Genomic DNA, 21,301 nt, shown 5'->3' with positions numbered 1-21,301 from the left:
CTTAATTCTTTTTTTTTTTTCAAAATTTGTTTTAGCAATTCTAGTTCCTTTGCCTTCCCATATAACTTTTAGAATAATTTTCTCTATATGTACAAAAACCTTTCTAGGATTCCCCCCTTACTAATTTCTTTATTGTGGTAAAATACACATAGCATAAACTTCACAGTTTTAACCATTTTAAAGTGTACAATCAGTGGCATTTAGAACATTCAAAGTGTGCAACCATCACCACTATTTAGTTGCAGAACCTTTTCATCACCCCAAAAGGAAACCCTGTACACATTATGCAGTCACTCCCCAACCTCTGGCAAGGACCAGTCTGGCTCTGGCCGGGTAGCTCAGCTGGTTAGTGTGTCATCACCATACTCCAAGGCTGAAGGCTTAATCTCTGGTCAGGGCACGTGCAGGAAGCAAACAATTGATATTTCTCTCTCACATTGATGTGTGTGTCTCTCTCTTTCTCCCTTTCTTTCCTTCTGTCTTGAATCAATAAAAATTAAAAAGACTTTTAAATCTTTTTTTAAAAAGATTTTATTTATTTATTTTTAGAGAGATGGGAAGGGAGGGACAAAGAAGGAGAGGAATATCAATGTGTAAGAGATACATCATCTTCTTGCCTCTCACACACCCCCAACCAGAGACTTGGCTTGCAACCCAGGCATTGTCCTGACTGGAAATCGAACCAGTGACTGGTTCACAGGCCAGCGCTCAATCAACTGAGCCTTAACTGATCTTAAATGTCAAGATCCATTATAAAATATTAAAATGCAACAGCAGAAAAAACTTTTAAAACAATAAATAATTTTTAAAATGGACCAGTCTGCTTTCTGTCTTAATGGATTTGCCCATTTTGCCCTTTCCTTCTTGTTTTTCCACTTATTTGTTCATTGGTTCTTTATTTTTATTTTTAAATTTTTATTTATTTTATTTTATTTTTAAATCACATTTACTCAATTACAGTAGTCTCACTTTTCCCCCCTTTGCCCTCCTCCACCCACCCCACCCTCACACCCCTCTCCCTCAGTCAATTCCCACTCTGTTGTCCATGTCCACGGGTCATTCACACATGTTCTTTGTCTAGTCCCTTCTCCTTCTTTCCACCATTGTCTTCATTCCCTATACCCTCTGGTCACTTTCAGTCTGCTCCATGTTTCCATACATGGGGTTTATTTTGTTCGTTAGTTTATTTTGTTGAATAGATTCCACTTATCGGTAAGATCATATGGTTATTTGTCTTTCACCCACTGGCTTATTTCACTTAGCATAATATTCTCCAGTTCCATCCATGTTGTCGCAAAAGGTAGGAGTCCTTCCTTTCTTTCCTTTTTAAAATGCAGATTGATTTTATTTATTTTTTTTAAATGTCAAGATCCATTATAAAATATTAAAAAAATTAAATCCATTGAAAAGTCTCAGCAAGTAAAACAACATGACACCAGCACAGAAATAATCGAGTAGATTATTCAATGAAATAAAATGAGCATTCTAGAAACAAACATATATATCTTTCTAACAATGTAATATATTATTAAATTGATATTTCAATTCAATGGGGGAAAATAAGGCTTATTCAACAAATAAGGTGCATGGACCACTTTATCTTGAAATAAAACAAATATAGAGCCCTCTTTCACACATTATACAAAAAGTATTCAGGTGAGTTAAAAATCAATATGTAAAATCTAAGGAGTTCTAGGAGAAAATACAAAATAATATTTTTCTTACCCTGAAGTAAAATATTCAAACCCAGAAGCTATAATATTACAGTATGTCAATATTACACATTGACAGTATGACTATATTAAACATTTAAGACTATACAGTAATATACAAATAGAAAAAGTTAAAGGACAAGTAATAGAATAGGAAAGCACTTGCAACACATCTAAAAAAGGGTTAATAGTTTTTTTAAGGAAAAAATTCTACATTTAATAAAAATATGGATAAAGAATACTGAAAAGTCATTTAAAGCTTTTTAAAAATAATAGAAATAGGCAAGAAATATACAAAAAACAGGTTTAGTTTCAACAAATAATAAAGTAACAATTAAAATAACACATTGTTGTCCCAATCAGATTAATACATATTAAAAATATTGGTAATATCAAGTATAGGTGACTGTGAAAGGACCTGGGTATTCGTAACTCTTTTTCTTTGTCTTCTTAAAGCAGTCCCTTTAGCGTATCTTTCAATGCTGGTTTGGTGGAAGGTGTATTCCTTTAGCCTTCTTTTGTCTGGGAAACTCCTTATTTCGCCTTCCATTTTAATTGAGGGCCTTGCTGGGTAGAGCAGTGTTGGTTGCAGGCCTTTGCTTTTCACTCCTTGGAATATTTCTTGCCATTCCCTTCTGGCTGTAGTGTTTCTGTTGTTGGGAAGTCAGCTGCTAGCCATACTGGGGCTCCCTTATATGTTACTACCTGTTTCTCCCTTGCTGCCTTTAGGATTCTCTGTTTGTCTTTGATATTTGCCATTTTAATGATGATGTGTCTTGGAGCGGGCCTCATTGGGTTTCTCTTGAGTGGGACCCTCTGTGCTTCGGGGACTTGTGTGACTTTTTCTCTCCTCAGACTAAGGAAGTTTTCCATCATGACTTTTTCCAACAGGTTCTCTATCCCTTGCTCCTCTTTTTCTCCTTCTGATATCCCTTTATACGGATATTATTACATTTCAGGTTGTCCTGCATTTCCCTAAATGCCTCTTCACTCTTCTGAGTCTTTTTTCATTTTCTTGCTCTTTCTGGGAGCTTTTTTCAAGCTTAACCTCCAGGGTGCTGATTCGATCCTCTGCTTCATCTAGCCTGTTTTTGATTCCTTCTACTGTGTTCTTCAATTCAGAAATTGTATTTTTCATTCCCTCTTGTCTCTCATCGATAGCTTCTATGTCCTTTTTCATGCTGATACAATTTGCAGTAAGTTCCTCGTAGTTTCCCTGTAGTTTTTTGTGATTCTCTCTGAGCTCACTGAGCTCATGAGCTTCCTTAGAACCACTGTTTTGAACTCAGTATCTGATAATTTACTTGCCTCTATTTCATTTATTTTTCTTTCTGGGGATGCCTCCTTTCCCTTTGACTGGGGGGTGTTTCTTTGTCTTCCCGTTGTTTGTGAGACTCTTCGTTTTTGCTTCTGCTTCTTAAATAAATTGATCTGTCTTGATTTCCTGACTTTGTGGTGTGAACTTCTGTGGTAGGAGACGGCTGTTTTTTCTTTCTGGCTCTGCTTCTGATGGTGTCAGCTGTTGACCCTGTCTGACCTTAGGCAGTCTTTTTGAGACTTCCAGGAATCTACTGTCTGTGGCTGTCTCCTTCAGTTGTTAATCTAGTCACTCTGCACTCAGCAGTCAGGCTTAGACATCACAGGGAGGGGCAGAGTCCCTCCTGTGGGTGGGGTTATCGGGTCCTCTCACGGTGCTGCTGCTCAGGGGAGTGGTCCGCCTGAGTCAGATGGCTGCTGCCATATGGGGGAGGAGTTAGCACTGGGATCCTGCTGGCTACTCTCTCAGTTTTCTCCCCAAAGCCTCGGTCTCCAGTCTCTCCTCAAGTGTCTCTAGCCCACTCCGCCCCCACCTTTGCTGGAGACCAGGGTAAGTAATAAAAATAATAATTTTTTTATTATTATAAAAAAATAAATAAAAATTTATGCCTTGGCCCTTTAAAAGGCTTTTTGCATCTCCAGCCGCCTGTCTCTGGCAGAGAGCAACCCTGCCGCTTTTTGCAGCTGGTTGTTATCTGTGTAGTTTTTGGGTTCTGGTGCTGTAGGCTGGAGATCTCCGCTTATGGTTTAGACCTCGCTCTTCCCAGGGAGATCCAACTGGCCGTTTCAATATCCCTCTGGCACTGCTGCCCACGGGTGCCCTGCCCGCCTTCTTGAGTCTCTACCACGCTCCTTACCAGTTGGGTTGTGCTAAAGCCGATCCATCCGTCTGTCTGAGGTTATAAGGCTACTCTCTGACTATTGTTCAGTTGTTTGTTCCAGCTGATTTCTCCACAATTTAGTTGTAATTCCAGATTGGTCCCGGGAGGAGGTCAGTGTGACTTACATTCACTCCTCTGCCATCTTGATTTTCATCTCCCATTCTGCCTATGTCTTGCAAATGAAATCACACAATATGTGACTTTGTTCCTGGCTTCTTTCATTGATCATAATGTTTTTGAGGTTCTTGCAAGTTGTAGCATGTCAGTACTTTATTCCTTCTTATGTCCAAATAATATGCCATTGCATAGGTATACCCCAATATGTTTAACCATTCATTCCTTGATGGACATTTGGGTTGTTTCTACCTTTTGGCTATTGTGAAAATGAATGTCTTCACAATTCATTTTAAATGTGAAAATGAATGTGCTATAAATGTGCATGTACAACTATTTGAGTACTTGTTTTCAGCTCTTCAAGAAAAATACCTAGGGGTGAGATTCCTGGGTCATATTCTGTTTAATTCTCTGTTTCACTTATTGAGGAACCACCAAAGTGTTTCTCACAGCAGCTGCAACATTTTCTCCTCATCCTCACTGATGCTTGTTATTTTCCATTAAAAAAATTATAGCTATCCTTTTTATGTGCTTACTGGTCATTTGAATTCCTTCTTTGAAGAAATTCCATTCTCATAATTTGCTCATTTTTAAATGGAATCGTTTGCCTTTTGGTGTTGAGTTGTATTTCCTTCAATCTTGAAGGATATTTTTGCTGAATAGGAATCTGGATCAACAGTCTTTTCTTTTAGCACTTGAAAAATTTTGTGCCACTTTTTGGGCTTCCATTGTTTCTGATGAGAAATCTTCTATCATTCAAATTGTGTCATTTTTCACTGCTTAAGCTTTTTTCCTTTGTTTTTCACTTTTAGCAATTTGATGATGATGTGCCTTGGCATGAATTTATTTGGGTTTATCCTCTTTGTGATTTACTCAGTCTCTTGAATTCCTCTGCCAAAATTGGGGGAGTTTTCAGCCTCCTTTTTTTTTTAAGTTAACAGCTTTATTGAAATATAATCCATGTACCATAAAACTCATCTGAGTTTTGTCAAGTTGCATTCATTTGATTGCCTGTTGACTTGGGTTTAATTCTACCACCTTACACTGTATCTTCCATTCACCTCACTTGGTTCTCAGTTTTATTCTCTCTCCTGCCTCATCCAAGTTTTTCTTCTTCTTAGTTTAGTATACATTGTTTCTATCTTTTAGTGGTTATCTTATAATTCTTAATGTGCATGTTAACTTAAATTCTATTTTTTTCCCTTCTTACAAATAAACAGAATAATTCCATTGCAGTCACACCTGAGGTTGCGTCCATCTTCCAGTGACCTGAACGGTCAGTTCTACCTTTTGCTTGGGAATTGGATTTCTGTTTCTTCCAATTGAGTTTTGGACTGACACGGGCAGTAACAAAAACCATTCCCTTCTTGATCCTGTGAACATGAGAGGGGAAGAAGGGGCCAGTGAAGGGCCTCCTCCAGCTCCCATGCCCTCCTCACTGCTCCCTTGTCCCTCACTCTGTAAACTTTAGGGGGCTTTCTGGCCTCACAAGAGAGAGCTGGAGCCAGGATCTGCTTCACCCCTTCCCCAGGTCTGAAGGATCTGGGCCCCTATTCTCAACAATGTTCTCTTTTGCATACATGACCTGAAAGCCCTGTAAGTTTGACAGTATGCACTTTACAGAGTATGAGTCTGCATAGTCTAGAGACTTGTCCAGCATCACAGGACTTGGAGGTTCTCCTCCACTGGAGGTGCATCTACAAGTGGGAAGGGTGCCTAGATTGGGGAGTAGTCTGGATACCTGGCAGGCAGCCTTTACTCCAGGCCAGCCTTCTCCAGGTCCTGGGGCAGGATCTGGCCCTTCCTGCCAGCCTTTTCCAGGGGCCACTGGGACTTGGCCATCTTCTTCTTCTGCAAGTTCTGCTGCCACTTGTCCTGGAGCTGCCACTGCATCTTCTGCACCATGTGGGTGGTGCACTTCTCCCACCCGAGCCTCTTCAGGGTCTCTTCAGAGGCTCTTGCAGCAGGTGCTTGTAATTGTCCTGAGGCTTCCCACCTTCAGGCCTTGTACAACATGTTGGTCCACTGAATCTCGCCCTTGAGCCCCCCAGGTTCCCCGCCGGCTCCTGCAGCTCCTCCAGTGGTGCCTGCAGCCACTCCAGCAGTTGCTGGTAGTTTTTCCCCATCAGCAGGGTCAGGTTCCCCTTCAGCCTCTGCAGCTTCTACTTCCTATGCTTGTCTTGCTGCCCAGCTCCTCCTTGCTTACTTCCACCTTGTTGAAGAGCAGCTTTGTCTGCCCCTACACCTCCTCGTGGGATGCCTCAGGCGGTGACTCTGCTGTCCCCATGGTCTTTGCCACATCCTCCTTTGCTCTGAGCTCCTTTGACTTCCTCTTTATCCAGTTCTGGTCCTGCTCCTGCTTCCACAGCCATCTGTTCTTCAAAGTGGCAACAGATAGCTTTGTGTTGCTGCCTTGGCTCTGGGTCTTCTGTATTTTCTCATGCAGCCATTGCTGCAGAACATCTAGGTCAAAGAATAAATCAGGCCCTGTGGCAAGTCCATCTGCAGGGGACCCTGTCAGGCTGGAAGCATTTTCCTCCTTGGCTTCTCCTGGCTGGCTGGCCCATAAGCTGTGCGTAATTTCTCCCCTAGGATCTGTGCCTTGGTCTCCGTAGCCTTCTCTTACCACATCTGGGATTTCTTCTGTGCTCCCTTCCTTTTCTTTTTCTGGAGCCCAGCAATTTCTGAACCTTGAGTTTTACCAGCCAATTTTGCTTCTGTGGCTCTGTACTGGGCCAGGGGCAGATTTTCTTGGCCAGACTCTGCAGGTAGGCATCATTAACAAGCAGAAAAGCCATGCTGGAGTCTTTCAGGTCTGGTGGGGCTCACTTGGGGTCCTGCTTCGGGTAAAGAGGGTGGTAGCACTAGCCTCCCGCTACCCGAATAAACACATACCATCCCTGACAGGCTACCCTGAACAGCCTGGCCATGGCTTGGCGCCTGCACTTGGAAGCTTGGCTTTATTTTTTATAGCAGTTTTTTTCAGTCCTGTTCTTTTTCTCTTTACCTTCTGGGAGCCCCATGACACAAATGTTAGATCTTTTGTTATAATCCCACAAGTTCTGTGACTTCTTTTTTTCCTTTTCCATTCTATTTCACCTGTTCATATCAACTAATGTCTGTTGTTCTATCTTCTAGTTCACTGATATTTTCCATTGTCCCTGACGTGCTGCTGTTGAGCCCAGCCAATGAGGGTTCCCCGCTCCCCACAAAAAGTTCCATTTAGTTAATCTTTTTATCTTCTATTTATTTGCTGAAACTTTGGATTTCATCGCTGTGAACTTTTTAAAAATTTGTTTAGGCATGTTGATAATTGTCAGTTTAAATATTTTTATGATGACTGCTCAAACATCTTTGTCAGATAATTTTATTTTTAATTATATTTTATTTAATATACTATTACAGTTGTCCTGACTTTTTCCCCTTTGCTGCACCTCCACCCAGCACACACCACTCTCCCAGGCAATGCCCCCACCATTGTTCATGTCTATGGGTGTTGCATAAAAGTTCTTTGACTGCTTCATTTCCTACACTGTACTTTACATCCCCATGGCTACTCTGTAGCTACCTACTTGTACTTCTTAATCCCCTCACCTCTTCACCCATTCCCCCATACTTCCTCCCATGTGGCAACCATCAAAACTCTCTCTGTATCCATGATTCTGTCTCTGTACTTCTTGTTTGCTTAGTTTGTTTTTCAGATTCAGTTGTGATAGATTTGTATTTTTTTCTATTTTATTGTCCATAGTTTTGAACCTCTTCTTTTTCTTAAATAAGTCCCTTTAACATTTCATATAATCATGTCTTCGTGATGATGAACTCCTTTAGTTTTTTTCTTGTGTGGAAAGCTCTTTATCTGCCTTTCAATTCTAAACGATAGCTTTGCTGGCAGAACAATCTTGGCTGTAGGTCCCTGCTTTCTCATGACTCCGAATATTTCTTGCCAATTCCTTCTAGCCTGCCAAGTTTCTTTTGAGAAATCAGCTGAGAGTCTTATGGGAGCTTCCCTGTAGATAACTAGCTTACTTTTCTCTTGCTGCTTTTAAGAGACTCTCTTCATCTTTAACCTTTGCCATTTTAATTATGATGTGTCTTGGAGCGGGCCTCTCTGCAATCCATCTTGTTTGGGACTCTCTGTGCCTCCTGGACTTGCACGTTTATTTCCTTCACCAAACTAGAGACCTTTTCTTTCTTTATTTTTTCAAATAGGTTCCCAATTTCTTGCTCTTTCTCTTTTCTTTCGAGCACCCCTACGGTGCAAATGCTGCTTTCCGGCACCCCTATGGTGCGAATGCTGTACCTCTTGAAGCTGTCCCAGAGGCGGCTCATACTGTCCTCATTTTGGGGGGTTCTTTTTTCTTCTTCTTGCTCTGCATGGTGGTTTTTTGCTTTGTTATGTTCCATATCATTGATTTGATTCTTGGCTTCATCCACTCTTCTGTGGTTTTCCTGTAAATTGTTCTTTATTTCAATTAGTGTATCCTTCATTTCTGACTGGATATTTTTTATGCTGCTGAGGTCCTCACTAAGTTCCTTGAGCGTCCTTATAACCAGTGTTTTACCAATGTATAACCACTCAGCATCTGATAGGTTGCTTATCTCCATTTTGTTTAGCCTTTTTCTGGAGTTTTGATCTGTTCTTTCATTTGGGCCAAAATGTTTCTGTGTCTCCTTGATTTGGCAGCCTCCCTGTGTTTGTTCCTATGTATTAGGTAGAGCTGCTTTGACTCCGTGTCTTGGGCGAGTGGCCTAATATAGTAGGTGTCCTGTAGGGTCCAGTGGCACAGCCTCCCCTATCACCCAAGCTGGGGTACTTGAGATGCGTCCTTCGTGTGGGCTGAGTAGTTGAGCCTCCTCTTGTAGTTGAGACTTGGTTGCTGATGGCAGATGAATGGGAGGGATTTACTCAGGCCAGTCAGCATCAAGGACTGGCTGTAACCACTCGCCACCAACTTTGGACCTCCATGGAAGATTAGCTGTGCAGGGGAAGGGTGGTGGTGCTCCAGCATGGTCTGTAGCTGTCCACTCACTGGGTGCACAGGCCCTGGGGCCTCCTGGGTGTTGCGGGCCAAGGTCAGCCCCCACCTGTGTTTTGCCCAGGGCTACCCTGCCGGAGCTATAAAGCAATCTGAGATGGCCGCTACTTGTGCTGGACTTGGAGATTCCCAGGCAAAGCCAAGCTGTGAATCTAATCTGGCTGCTGCTAGTGCCAGGCCTGGGGTTCACTGAGGGCAGCTCTTGCTTGTTTGAGAGGATTTAGGAAGTTGTGAAGCATGAGCCAAGACCAGTCATTCATATGGAAAAGCAGCTTGGGTGGGCCCATAAGTTGGGTGGGGTGGAGCCTCTGGGGATCTCCAAGGCAGGTCAAACAGTGTTAGCTAGGACGATGGAGTCTCAGATATGGCACCGCTTTACTGGCTCTGTCGGGGCAGGGTTTAGAAAAGGGGTAATGGCCTCTGCTTGCCTTGATGCCAGACACTCCAGTTTTTCCCTGTATACCACTGGTCCCTTTCAAGCTGCTACTGTGGTGCTGGACTCAGAGCGAGTGAGTCTGAGTAGGTGAGTCTGTGTGTGGGTTCTTTAAGAGGAACTGCTTGAGGCTCCAACAGTTTCTTCCACTGACTCAATCCCCACTGGTTTTTGCAGCCAGAAGTTGTAGGGACTTATCTTCCTGGCCCTGGAGTCCTGGGCTGTGGGGTCTGTTGTGGGTCTGGGACTCCTTGCTACCGAGCTATCCCTTCCCGATTTTTATCTACTACACGTGGGTGTGGGCCTGTCCAATTCCATGTGTACACCCCTTCTACCAGTCTGAATGGTTGTGGTTTCTTTAATTTAGTAGTTGTCAGACTCTCGTTCAATTTGATTTCATAGTAGTCAGACTTCTATTCAGCTTGACTTCTGACGTTCCTGAGTGATGACTGTTCCACATTTTAGTGGTAATTTTGACGTGATTGTGCGAAAAGGTGAGCCATGTCTGCCTATGCTGCCTTTTTGACCAGGAGTTCCCAGCGGTTTCTTTCACTGACTCAATCCCTGCTGGATTTTGCAGCCAGAGGTTGTGGGGACTTACTTCCTGGCACTGAACCCCTGGGCTGGGGGGGCTTGTTGTGGGCCTGGGACTCCTCACTCCTGAGATATCCCTCCCTAATTTTACCCAACATACATGGATAGGGACCAATCTGTTCAACGTCTGCTCCCCTCTGCCAGCCTGGATGGATGTGGTTTCTTTAATTCTGGAGTTGTCGGGCTTCCATTCAATTTGATTTCTGACAGTTCTGAGTGACGGTAGTTCTATATTTTAGTTGTAATTTTAATGTTGTTAAGTAAAAAGGCAAGCAATGTCTGCCTATGCTGCCATCTTAACTGGAAGCTGCCAGGTAATTTTTATATCTCTTATCTAGGTGTTGTCTGCTTTCATTAGTTTGGGATCTTCCTTATTCTTGGTGTGATGAGTGCTTTTAAACAAAAACCTGGACTTTTTGGATTCTGTATCATATTTAAACCTCTTGTTTTAGTTGGTGCTCTCTGATAATACTCAGGCAGAGGAAATGTGTTTTGGTGCCTTGTTATAGCCAGGTAGGTGTAGGAGTCCAGGTTTCCCAGTTGGCCTCCCTTACAGCTGAGGTGAGGGGTTCCTCATTACTGCTTGTCAGGGTAGAAATTCCAGCTTCCTACATGGCCTCCACTGAGTGAAGAATGGGGGTGGCCTTGTTATCACCATGTGTTGGTGAAAGTACTGACTCTTCCCTCCTAAGTCTCCTCAGATACCAGGCCAGAAGTGAAAAGGAAGAACACCTCTTTATATACCTGGTAAGAGTAGAAGTCTAGCACCCCATTAAGCCTTTGCTGTTATGAGTAGGGGTATGTCACAGTTCTTTCTATGGGGTTTGCCTGGATTAGAGTGGTCATTACCTAAATGTTTCTATTTTGCTAGACTGCCTCTTTCCTGGTTCTTTGGCTAGAGAGAACAGTTTTTTGGTTTTTTTTTTTTTCCTGCACCCATTGGCATTTCCAAGTTGCTGGCTTTTTCAGCTTCAAGTCTGGGATATATGAGACAAAAAGAAAACCTAGGAAATCATCACTGTGTGGTTCCTGTATTCTGAAGTCCCTAGCTGGTCTTCCTCTTTGCCTCTTTCAGAGTGTCTTATGTTTTCAAAAAATCCTCACCTGAGGACATGCTTATTGATTTTAGACAGAGAGGGAGGGAGGGAGGGAGAAAGGAAGAGAAATATCCATGTGAGAAACATTAATCGGTTGCCTCCTGTACGCACCCCAACTAAGACTGAACCCACAACCTTTCAGTTTACAGGATGACAGTCCAACCAACTTAGTCACACCCTCCAGGGCCCTTGTTTGTTTTATATACAGCGTGCAGGGTTTTCAACTGTATTAGCAGAAAGAATAGGGATAAGTACATTGACTTCTTCTTCCCTGATCCATTCTTTTATTTACTTGTTTATCTGTTTTTCTGCTAGATTGTGAATTAGTTGAAGTATATTTTTGTATCTTTAATACCTATTCTGGCACATAATCTGAAATGTTTGAATCAAGGAAAAAAAAATAGAATGTGGAATGAAGTGAATGAATCACACTCCTCCCTTATCCATTCTTAGGTATGTGGTGCCAAGAAGAGAAGAAGGCTTAATCCTGTCCAAAATGATGAGATTTCTCCTGGTGCTTTAATGTTGAAAGGTGGTTGTCTCTCAGAGCTCATAGGCTCCTTCCTAGGTTCTCATTTGTTTTTGAAAATTACCAGTAGGTGGCAGAATAATCAATAAACATGGACTTGACCAAAACACAAGGTATAGGCTGATTTCTTCTGTAACATTGAGAAATTAATTTTATTACCCACCCTGGATATAATCCCAAGATGTTGCTATAAAGGTTAGATACTTTTTATAGCCCTGAGATACAGGTAGCTGTCCAGTGGGAACAGAGATGGAGTAAAAGTGGCTTCTGTTAGGCTTCTTGGTGGCATGTGACCATGGGATTACTTGTTCTTTTGTGAAAATAAATGTCTAGTATTTAGTTACTCTTCTCCCTAATTTCTGGCATTTAAATCTATAGGAAGTTAGACATTGAATGACTGAAGGAATAATATGTTTGTTACAGAACCCCACCAATTGTGTTCTGGAACAGCTGTGGGGTTCGATTGCCTGCTGCCAAGAAGTGCGACTTCCAAGGAAAGAGTTTAGTGAAAAAGGAAAGGGGTTGTTTATTTAAAGGTTATACAGATTTAGATTAATGGCACATTTTTGCCATTAAGCCCTGCTTCCTTTAAAAGCACCCCAAAACAAATTAGTCTAGTCTTTCTTTGCCAAACCAGTCCAGTTTCAGAATACGTTACTTAGATGTACCATCTTTTAGAAAGCAGAAGTCTGAAGCTTAGCATTCCCAGTCACAGTACAGCTTCAAGCACTTTTTTATGAGTCTGGGTGGCTAGGCAGGCCCCCACAGCACTGCCAGCTTTTCTGCCACCTTTTCCAGGCAGACCTCCTGACCTTGTGGGAGCCTTCTTTGCAGATCTCTTTGTAGACCTCACGGCTGACCTTTCTGCAGACTTTCCTGGCAGACCCACACACAGACCTCCTTGACCTCTTCTGACCTTATAGCAGCTACTCTAATTTAAATGATTGGCTTGGAACTTCCTACGTGGTTTAGTATTTGGCTTTTCCTATGATGCATTAGTGTCCACCATTTTTGTCATTTTCCCAGTGTCTTTGACCCCTTTTTGGCTGTAATCTTTAGTCAGGGCAAGAGTTACCAGAGACACACAAGCATCTTGGTAGGGCATCCACCCTCCTACCCTGCCCCCCCCAATATGTCATGAATCATTGCACTTCTCACAATCACATACACAGTTTGCCCCAGGTAGCAGCCTTCTTCACTTCAGGAAGCCATGGGCTGTTAACTTGCCTTTGTTATGTAATGTATCTTAAACACTGTACCTTCCACTCTTCCCTTTCTGTAGGCAAGATTGTGGGTCTCTTTCCCTGTTATCAGGGTGACTGCACCCTGTTACAATCCCCCCTCCTACCCTTTTGGATCCCTTGTAATTTTTACAAAGATAATGGGTGAAGGTCATGTAATTTTTGGAGCTACTTCCTGTTGGCCATGGTTGTAGTTCTGTCTACCCCTGGGTTCAGAGATTACAAACAGAATGGGGGTCTAAGGTGGACGGCAGACTTCACATGAGGGAAAGGACCTTGCAGAGTCCATGTCAGTTCACTCTCCTTGGAGAGTGGCATGCTCAATGTCCACAAGTTGCCACTGCTCAATGAGTTGGCATTCTTGTCATATTTTGGAGGCAACAAATTTGGCAAGAGGGTTAGAAGGCACAATTAAAACCATAACCACCGAAAGACAAAGGTATGGACCAATTCTGCAATGTCCTGCATTAGGAAAGAAGTGGCTTTGGAGGAAGGTGTGCAAGGCATGTCACACTTGTCCAAAGCCCTTTTGCCCACTATATTTAGTGTGGGTTGAGAGGAATATTCTAGGATTCTTCTCCCCCACTCCCCACCCCCTTAACACCTTTGGGCCCTTTTTGTCCAAGCCATTAGGGAAGAAAAGGAAACCAGTTTTAAAGTAAAGCCCACAGCCTTCCAGTCAAGATGGAGGCATAGGTAAACATGACTCACCTCCTTGCACAACCAGAGCAAAAATTACAACTAGACTACAAAACAAAAATCACCCAGAATCATCAGAAAATTGAACTGTCTGGAATTAAAGAAGCCACATTCATCCAGATGGGTAGGAGGGGCAGAGACACAGAGATACATGGAGAGTCAGAGAGGCATGAGGAGGTGAAGAGAGGCAAGACAGGCATGGAGATGTGAAGCGGTGCACAACGATGAATGGGTGAGTCCACACATGTGCGTGGCGAGTAAAAATCAGGAGGGATACCTTGAGAGTAAGAGATCCCAGCCCCACACCAAAGTACCCACCCCAGGGTTCCAGCACTAGGAAGATAAGCCCCCATGACTTCTGGCTGTTAAAGCTAGTGGAGGTTGGGGTGGCAGAAGAAACTGGTATTCTCAGTAGTCTCCCTTTAAAAGGCCCACAACAGACTACGGCTTATGCTACTTACTCTTGTGGGCTTCAGCACCAGAGAAACAGTGGAAGGGCACCAGTGGCATACAGGGAATTGAAGTGACTGGCATCAGGGAGAGTGCTTGGAGACAGCTTCCTCCCAGATAAACTCCAGAGGCCAGGCAGTAGCATTGTCAAATCTCTGAGCCCTCCCCCACACACAGACACAGGGTAGTGACATGGGTCTCCCTGCCTTGGCAATTACCTAAGGTCCTGCCCATCCCACTTATTGGTATGCTTTTCTACAACAGGCTATACAACTAAGACAGGGAGTCAAAGAAGCTCTACCTAATAAACAGGGAGGCTGCCAAAATGAGAAGACAAAGAGATATGACCCAAATGAAAGAAAAGAACAAAACCCCAGAAAAAGAACTAAACAAAATGGAGATAAGCAATCTATCAGATGCAGAGTTCAAAATACTGGTTATTAGGATGCTCAAGGAACTCACTGGGTACTTCAACAGCATGAAAAAGACCCAGGCAGAAATGAAGGTTACACTAAGTGAGATGAAGAGAAGTTTACAGGGAACCAACAGTGGAGGGGCTGAAGCTGAGAATCAGATCAATGATTTGGAACATAAGGAAGAAAAAATAATTCAATCAGAACAGCAAGAAGCAAAATAATAGAGCCTCTGGGACATTTTCAAACAATCAATATTTGAATCATAGGGGTGCCAGAAGGAGAAGAGAAAGAGCAAGAAATTGAAGGAAATAGACATACAAGTCCAGGAAGTATAGAGACTCCCAAACAAGATAGACCCAAAGAGGACCACACCAAGACATATCATAATTAAAATGCCAAAGGTCAAAGATAAGGAGAGAATCTTAAAAGCAGCAAGAGAAAAATAGTTAGTTACCTACAGGGGAGTTCCTCTAAGACTGTCAGCTGATTTCTCAAAAGAAACTTTGCAGGCTAGAAGGGACTGGCAAGAAGTATTCAAAGTGATGAAAAGCAAGGACTATGACCTAGATTACTCTATCCAGCAAAACTATCATTTAGAATGGAAGGGAAGATAAAGTACTTCCCAGACAAGGTAAAACTAAAGGTATTCACCAAGGTATTATTATATGAAATGTTAAAGGGACCTACTTAAGAAAAAGATCAAACAAAACTATGAACATTAACATGGCAATAAATTCACAACTATCAACGATTGAATCTAAAAAAACAGACTAAGCAAACAAGCAGAACAGAAACAGAATCGTAGATATGGAGATCATTTGGAGGGTTATTATTGGGAGGGGGCTGGGGGAGAATGGTAAAAAAGGTGAAGGGATTAAGAAGTACAAATTGGTAGGTACAAAATAGACAGAGGGATGTTAAGAACAGTATAGGAAATGGGGTAGCCAAAGAACTTATATGCATGACCCATAGACATGAACTAAGGGGGGATTGGTTGAGGAAATAAGGGGTACCTGGTGGAGGGGTGCAAAGGAGGAAAATTGGGACAACTGTAAAGCATAATCAATAAAATATGTTTTTTTAAAAAGTAAAGCCCAGAGATGCCCCATATTTTATTTACCCAACTACTTAGTTTAGTCAGACTGTTGAGTCTTAGGTGGCAGTGATGCAGATGGGCTTCTTAAGTGAGGCCTATACGTGTAAACCAGCAACTAGGTAATGAGATCATAGGCTCATGCCCTATGAGAACAGAAGTGAGAACACATATGTTGATTTACACTACAACTTGCAGATTAGCCTTGAGTCTGTGAGACTGTATTTGGGGAAGATATTTAGTTGCAAGGCCATTGCTTGAATGACATTATGCAATTTATCAGATTCTTTTTTCCCCTGTATTGGGGTTCACTGTCCTTTTCCGAAAGAGGAATTTCAAATCTTCTTCAAGGGTATAGGTCCAGCTTTCTCTTTCAGTGTTTACCACAGCAGCAGGGTTTGTGCCCTTTTTAGGTGGTGTCCATTTTATTTGTGTGTGGTAGATTTAGGGCTTGATTCCCATTAGCTTTAGAGAAGAATGTGTTGTCAACAGGACATCATAGGGACCAGTCCATTGTTTGGCAAGCTGTTGTTTAGGGCCTTGAGTCTTCCAGGTGTTTAGTAAGACCTGGCACTCTGCTCAGAATGGGTGCAGGGGCTCATCAGATGGATAAGTGAAACTGCATTGAGCAAATTTGTGCAAAATAGTTAATGTTTACCCTAAATCTTATAGATATTTCTTAATTCTTGTCTTGTGTTTCAAATTTAAAGGAGGTATACCTAAAATAGACATTTGAAGGGGTCTCCCATAAACTATTTCAAAAGCACTTAACTTAAGCCCACTTCTGGCTGCCACCCTAATTTGGAGCGAGGCAATGGGGAGTGCCTGGTCCCATTTTAAATGCATTTCCTGGTATATTTTTGCCAGGATCTTCTTTATTGTGTGATCCATTTTTTTAGTCTTTTCCATAGATTGAGACCTTCAACATGTATGCAATTTCTGTTGTATTTCCAGTGCCTGTCCAACCTTTTGGGAACTTTTCAAAGTGAATAATGGTCCATTGTCACTTTGAATGTTGTAAGGAAGTCCAAATCTAGGAATTATTTCTTTAAGAAAGAGTTTTGCCACTTAGTTGCCTTTTTAATTCTAGTAGGGTATGCCTTTAACCCTTTGGGAAAAAGTGTCCACAAAGACTAACAAAAATTAGAAATTTTCTGTGGTTTTATGCCTTTGTGTGAAGTCCACCTGTTCTTAAATGGATACAACGTCCTCTTTTGTTGAGGCATGGTTTGTCTTAGGGTTGTTTTTGGCACATATTTGACAGGCTTGGGTGATTTTTTGAACAGTCCTTTGCAAATAAGGGCCTTTCAAATGTGGCCTAATGAAGTCCATTAAAGCCTTTCCTTACATAATGGGTCCCTTTATGTATGTGTTTGAAGATGGGATATGCTAGAGCCTTAGGGAGTAAGATTATACCATGGCCATTGATTTTTCACACAGAATTGGGATTAGTGTTAGTGAATCCCCATTCACAGCTTGTTCCTCATACCATTTTGTGTAATAAGGTTTAAACTTTGACAAGTCCAAACAGGGTATCAAAGCTCCCATGTGTTGTGGCTTTTGGCTGCTGTCTTGTTGCTTTGTAAGTAGTTTGGTTTCCCTGGTTCGTTTGGGAACCATTCCTTTGGTGTCCTGGGCAGTGCATTATGGCATCCTGGTCCAGTAGATTTCCTGCCTTTAGCGGTTGTAAATTTTATTTTGCATGTTTAACATTTTTGTTTCCTGAGGTTGAGTCCTTTTTTCCTCTGTATTACTTCATGGGCATGGACTACCATGAAGGCAAATTTGGAGTCTATGTTAACCTTTTTGGGGACAGTACTAAGGCTTTTATGAAGGCTCCTAGTTCAGCCTTTTGTGCTGAGGTTCCTGGTACAAGGGCTTGCACTCCTATTATCTTGTTTATGGTGACTACCACATACACACCTTGTCATTGGCTGTTGTCTATGAAGCTGCTCCCATCTACATATAGCTCTCAGTCTGGTGCTAAAAGAGGCTGGTTCAGCAGATCTATCCTGCTAGAATAAACTTAATGATTTCAAGCAATCGTGTTGAAGGACTGAGTCTCCCTTTATATCTGGGAGTAGGATGGCGGGGTTCAGGGTTGTGGTAGTTTGCAAAGTAACATTTGGATTGTCCAGCAGAATGGTCTGGTATTTCCCCACACACCCCGCAATCAAGAGTCAGGACCAGGTGAGTAGCAATACTGCAGTGGGCTATCTCAAAGTAAACTCAGCTTCCTGTAAGGTGTCACAGGTAGCTGCTACTGCTCAAAGACATGATGTCCCTTCCTCTGCCATATGATTCAACTTTTTTGAGAAGTAGGCTATGGGTCAGGGAATACTTCCCAGAGTTTGGGTTAGTACCCCCCAATCCAATTCCCTGACTTTCATGAATGTACAATCTGAAAGGCTTCTGTAAATTGGGCAATTCTAGTGCAGGAGCAGAAACTAGCTTTTTCTTTAAGATATTAAATGCTACTTGACAATCCCCTGTCCATTTGAAGAGTTCAGAGTCCAGTCCTTTTAAAGAATTGTACAGTGGTTTTGCTAAAAGTACAAAGTTTGAGATTCAAATTTGGTAGAACCCTATAATTCCTAAGAACTCATGAAGCTGCCTTTGGCTTTCTGGGATTTTTTTAATGTAGCAATGGCTAGCTTTTTATTTGCTATTAAGCTTTTGGTACACTGTTTCAGTTGAAATTTCAGGTACACCACTTCCTATTTGCAAATCTGGGCCTTGTGAGGCAGCACCTTATCTTAAATCATTTGGCAAAAAAGGAATACTGTGATGATGTTGAGCAAATAGTCCTCTTAGGTGTTGCTAGCTATTAATATGTCATTTATGTACTGCAAAAGAATTCCTGATTTCAATTGAACATTTCTTAAGTTTTTTGCCAACACTTCCCCAAATATAGTTGGGGAGTTCTTAAATCCTTATGGCAACACAGTTCTGTAGTAATGAAGTATGGCTTTAGTTTTTGGGTTCTGCCATGCGAAGGCAGACAGTAGCTGACCCCGTTCATTTATTGGGGTGCAAAGACATTCTTCAAGTCTAGGACTGAAAACCACTTGCTGTCTCCAGGTGCCATGGTCAAAAAAGTGTAGGGATTTGGAACTGTGAAATGAATATCTTGATGTCATAAATGACAATGTCATTTATGGCCCTCAGATTTTGTATAAACTGATATTTGTCAGAGTAAGGCTCTTTGAGTGGCAAATGGGAGTGTTTTAGGGTGATTGTCATGGCTGAATTAGCTCTGATTTTAAGAACTTTTGCAATGTTGGCTGAATTCCCTCTAAAGCCTGATTTTTTGAGGGATTACTGCTTCTTTCATGGGACCTATGCCCCTTCTTTTAGATTAATTTTTATGGGTTGCACGTTAACTGCTTTACCTGAGGTTCCATCAGGCCAAATGGTTTGATCGACCTTCTCATGGATCTTACTTGGGAAGAGTTCACTTCCAGGACCTCCTGGACAGGTCAGGAATATCTATTGCTGGAGGGCATGTTTCAGCAGGACCTTCACACATAATTGCTGTTTTTTGGGAAAAAAGGTTATTTGTGCATACAATTTACAAAGTAAATTTTGGCCCAGCAATGGAATGGGGCAATCTGGCATGTAGAAAAAACTGCATAAGTCTTTAATTCCCAAGCTGGCATTTCCAAGGTTGAAGGAATGTCTGTTTTTGTAACTGTCCAGTCACTTCAATAACTGTTACTGCATCTGAACTTTTTTTGGTTAATTTTGTGTTCAACACTGAGTATGTAGCTTCTGTATTTACAAATAAATCAATTGGCTTGTGTCTTACAGTCAACTGTAGCTGGGGACTCCTGTGGGGAAATAGTAATAGGTCAGGAGATGTACAAAAGAGCCCCTGGGCCTTCTTATTCGTAATTAGACTTCACCCCCGCTTTTCAGCATTTCTTGTTGAGAGTTCTTATTTCTATCTTCTTTTTTTTAATTTTGGGCACTTATTCCTTCATTGGCCCTTCTCCTAGCAATGGGCACATTGGTTGATGTCTAATGGTCCTTTCCTTCTTTCTTGAGGGACATGCTTCTTCCTTTGACCTTTCCACCCTGCCATTAAGCATACCGTGGCCTGTTTTATGTTCCTTCTTTCTGGGCATTGTAAACTTTAAATGCTATGTCCACCAGTTGAGAGGGATTCATTCCCAATGCCACATGTATATGCTGGAGTTTTCTTTTTGATATTTGGGGCACTTTGCCCATTAAAAGTCATATTCACCATTCACACATTTTCTGGTGCCTGTGGATTAGCATCACTGTGCTTCCTATAGGCCTGATAGATTCTTTCTAAAAATTCAGAAGGATTCTTATATGCCTTTTGATGAATAGCCTGTATCATATTTAGTCTTTTTTGATTGGGCACCCCCTTTTTAAGCTCTTCCAGTGTACACTTTCTGTAATGTTGCAGGAAGGCTAGGCCCTCACTATTTGGGTTCCAGTTAGGCTTTAGGCTTTGTCAAGGGATTGTCTGAGCTGGGTTGAAGGTCCCATTAGGATCCTCTTGATAGAGATATTGGGTCTCTTCATTAGCCCTATGGATAACCAGCCAGCTCTTTTCACAGTTAACAAGATAATTAGGAGAGCCTGTACATTTGCCCAGTTTTAATGATGAGTGGCAAAAATGGAGGCAATAAGATTTGCCATTCTTTGAGGGCCATTCCTATATGAGTGGTTGAAATTTTTTCAATTCAGTGAGTCTGAAGTAGAGAATGGAGTACAGGCCCAATAGTAGGCAGCAGGTTTGCCTTGCTGATTTATTTTACCTATCAGATATTGTCTCAAAAAGAATTGACTTGCTCCAAATTGGGAAGCTCCCTGGCTGTATCGATCTTTGGTAGGGAGACTCTTCTCATGTCATGTAGGGGTGGAGTTGCTTGCTCTGTGGTCTCTACTTCAGGAGCAGCTTGCAAAGAGGGTGGTGGTGAGGAAGCTCCTCCTGCCACCAACACAGGGTCCTCATGTTCAGAACATTGATGAGATTTTTCTCTTCCTTCTCTCTTTCTTCATATGTCTTGCCATTAAGGAGAGGTTTTGAGGCCACTTCCCTTCTCTGTACCATCAAGCAATTCTTTGTCCCTGACAAAACCCTAGTATACAATGATATAAATGCATTGACATAATGGATTTCAATACATGTGTCCAATCATTGGCCATACTGTTCCAATTGCATAATCATACAGTAACTCAGGGAACCATTCATGGGCCACCTTTCCCCACAATCCAAAACATATGTAGGCCAAACAAGCATTATAGTAATAAACCAATACTTCCTTAGACATTGGATAATGGCAGTACATGTTCTAGTCCTTCAAAATTTTACCCAGTGAATTTCCTCCAGGGGCCAGCATAGAACTGCTCTTATTGTACCGCTCATACCTACAAAGAGCTATAACCAGAAAAATCCAGGCAACCTGAGAATATATAAATGAAACTAGTATCTACAACTCCATTATTCCAAACAGTGCTGACAAGCCAAATTTCAGTCAAACAATCTCACTTCTCAGAGCCTGTCCCCTTCCCAGACCCATTTCCTTTTCATCTGCCAGGCATGTTTAGTCAACAAATGCCCTCAAGAGACAGGCAAAGACATTTTCAGTGACTGGGAAACTCCACAGTCCCACTCTCCCATTCCTGAGGGGGTCAACTTGTCATGGGCAATTAT

The 21,301-nt window shown here is 42.0% G+C and overlaps 1 pseudogene; it reads right to left on the bottom strand.

The window, feature by feature from the left end:
• Positions 1 to 5,779: 5,779 nt before the first annotated feature.
• On the bottom strand, positions 5,780 to 6,822 carry LOC129062091 (surfeit locus protein 6-like; annotated as a pseudogene).
• Between the last annotated feature and the right edge of the window lie 14,479 nt (positions 6,823 to 21,301).

Source organism: Pteronotus mesoamericanus, unplaced genomic scaffold, assembly GCF_021234165.1.
Source record: "Pteronotus mesoamericanus isolate MK-2021 breed Mesoamerican mustached bat unplaced genomic scaffold, CSHL_Meso_final scaffold_705, whole genome shotgun sequence".
Classification (NCBI taxonomy): domain Eukaryota; kingdom Metazoa; phylum Chordata; class Mammalia; order Chiroptera; family Mormoopidae; genus Pteronotus; species Pteronotus mesoamericanus.
This window is presented reverse-complemented; position numbering and strand designations above follow the sequence as displayed.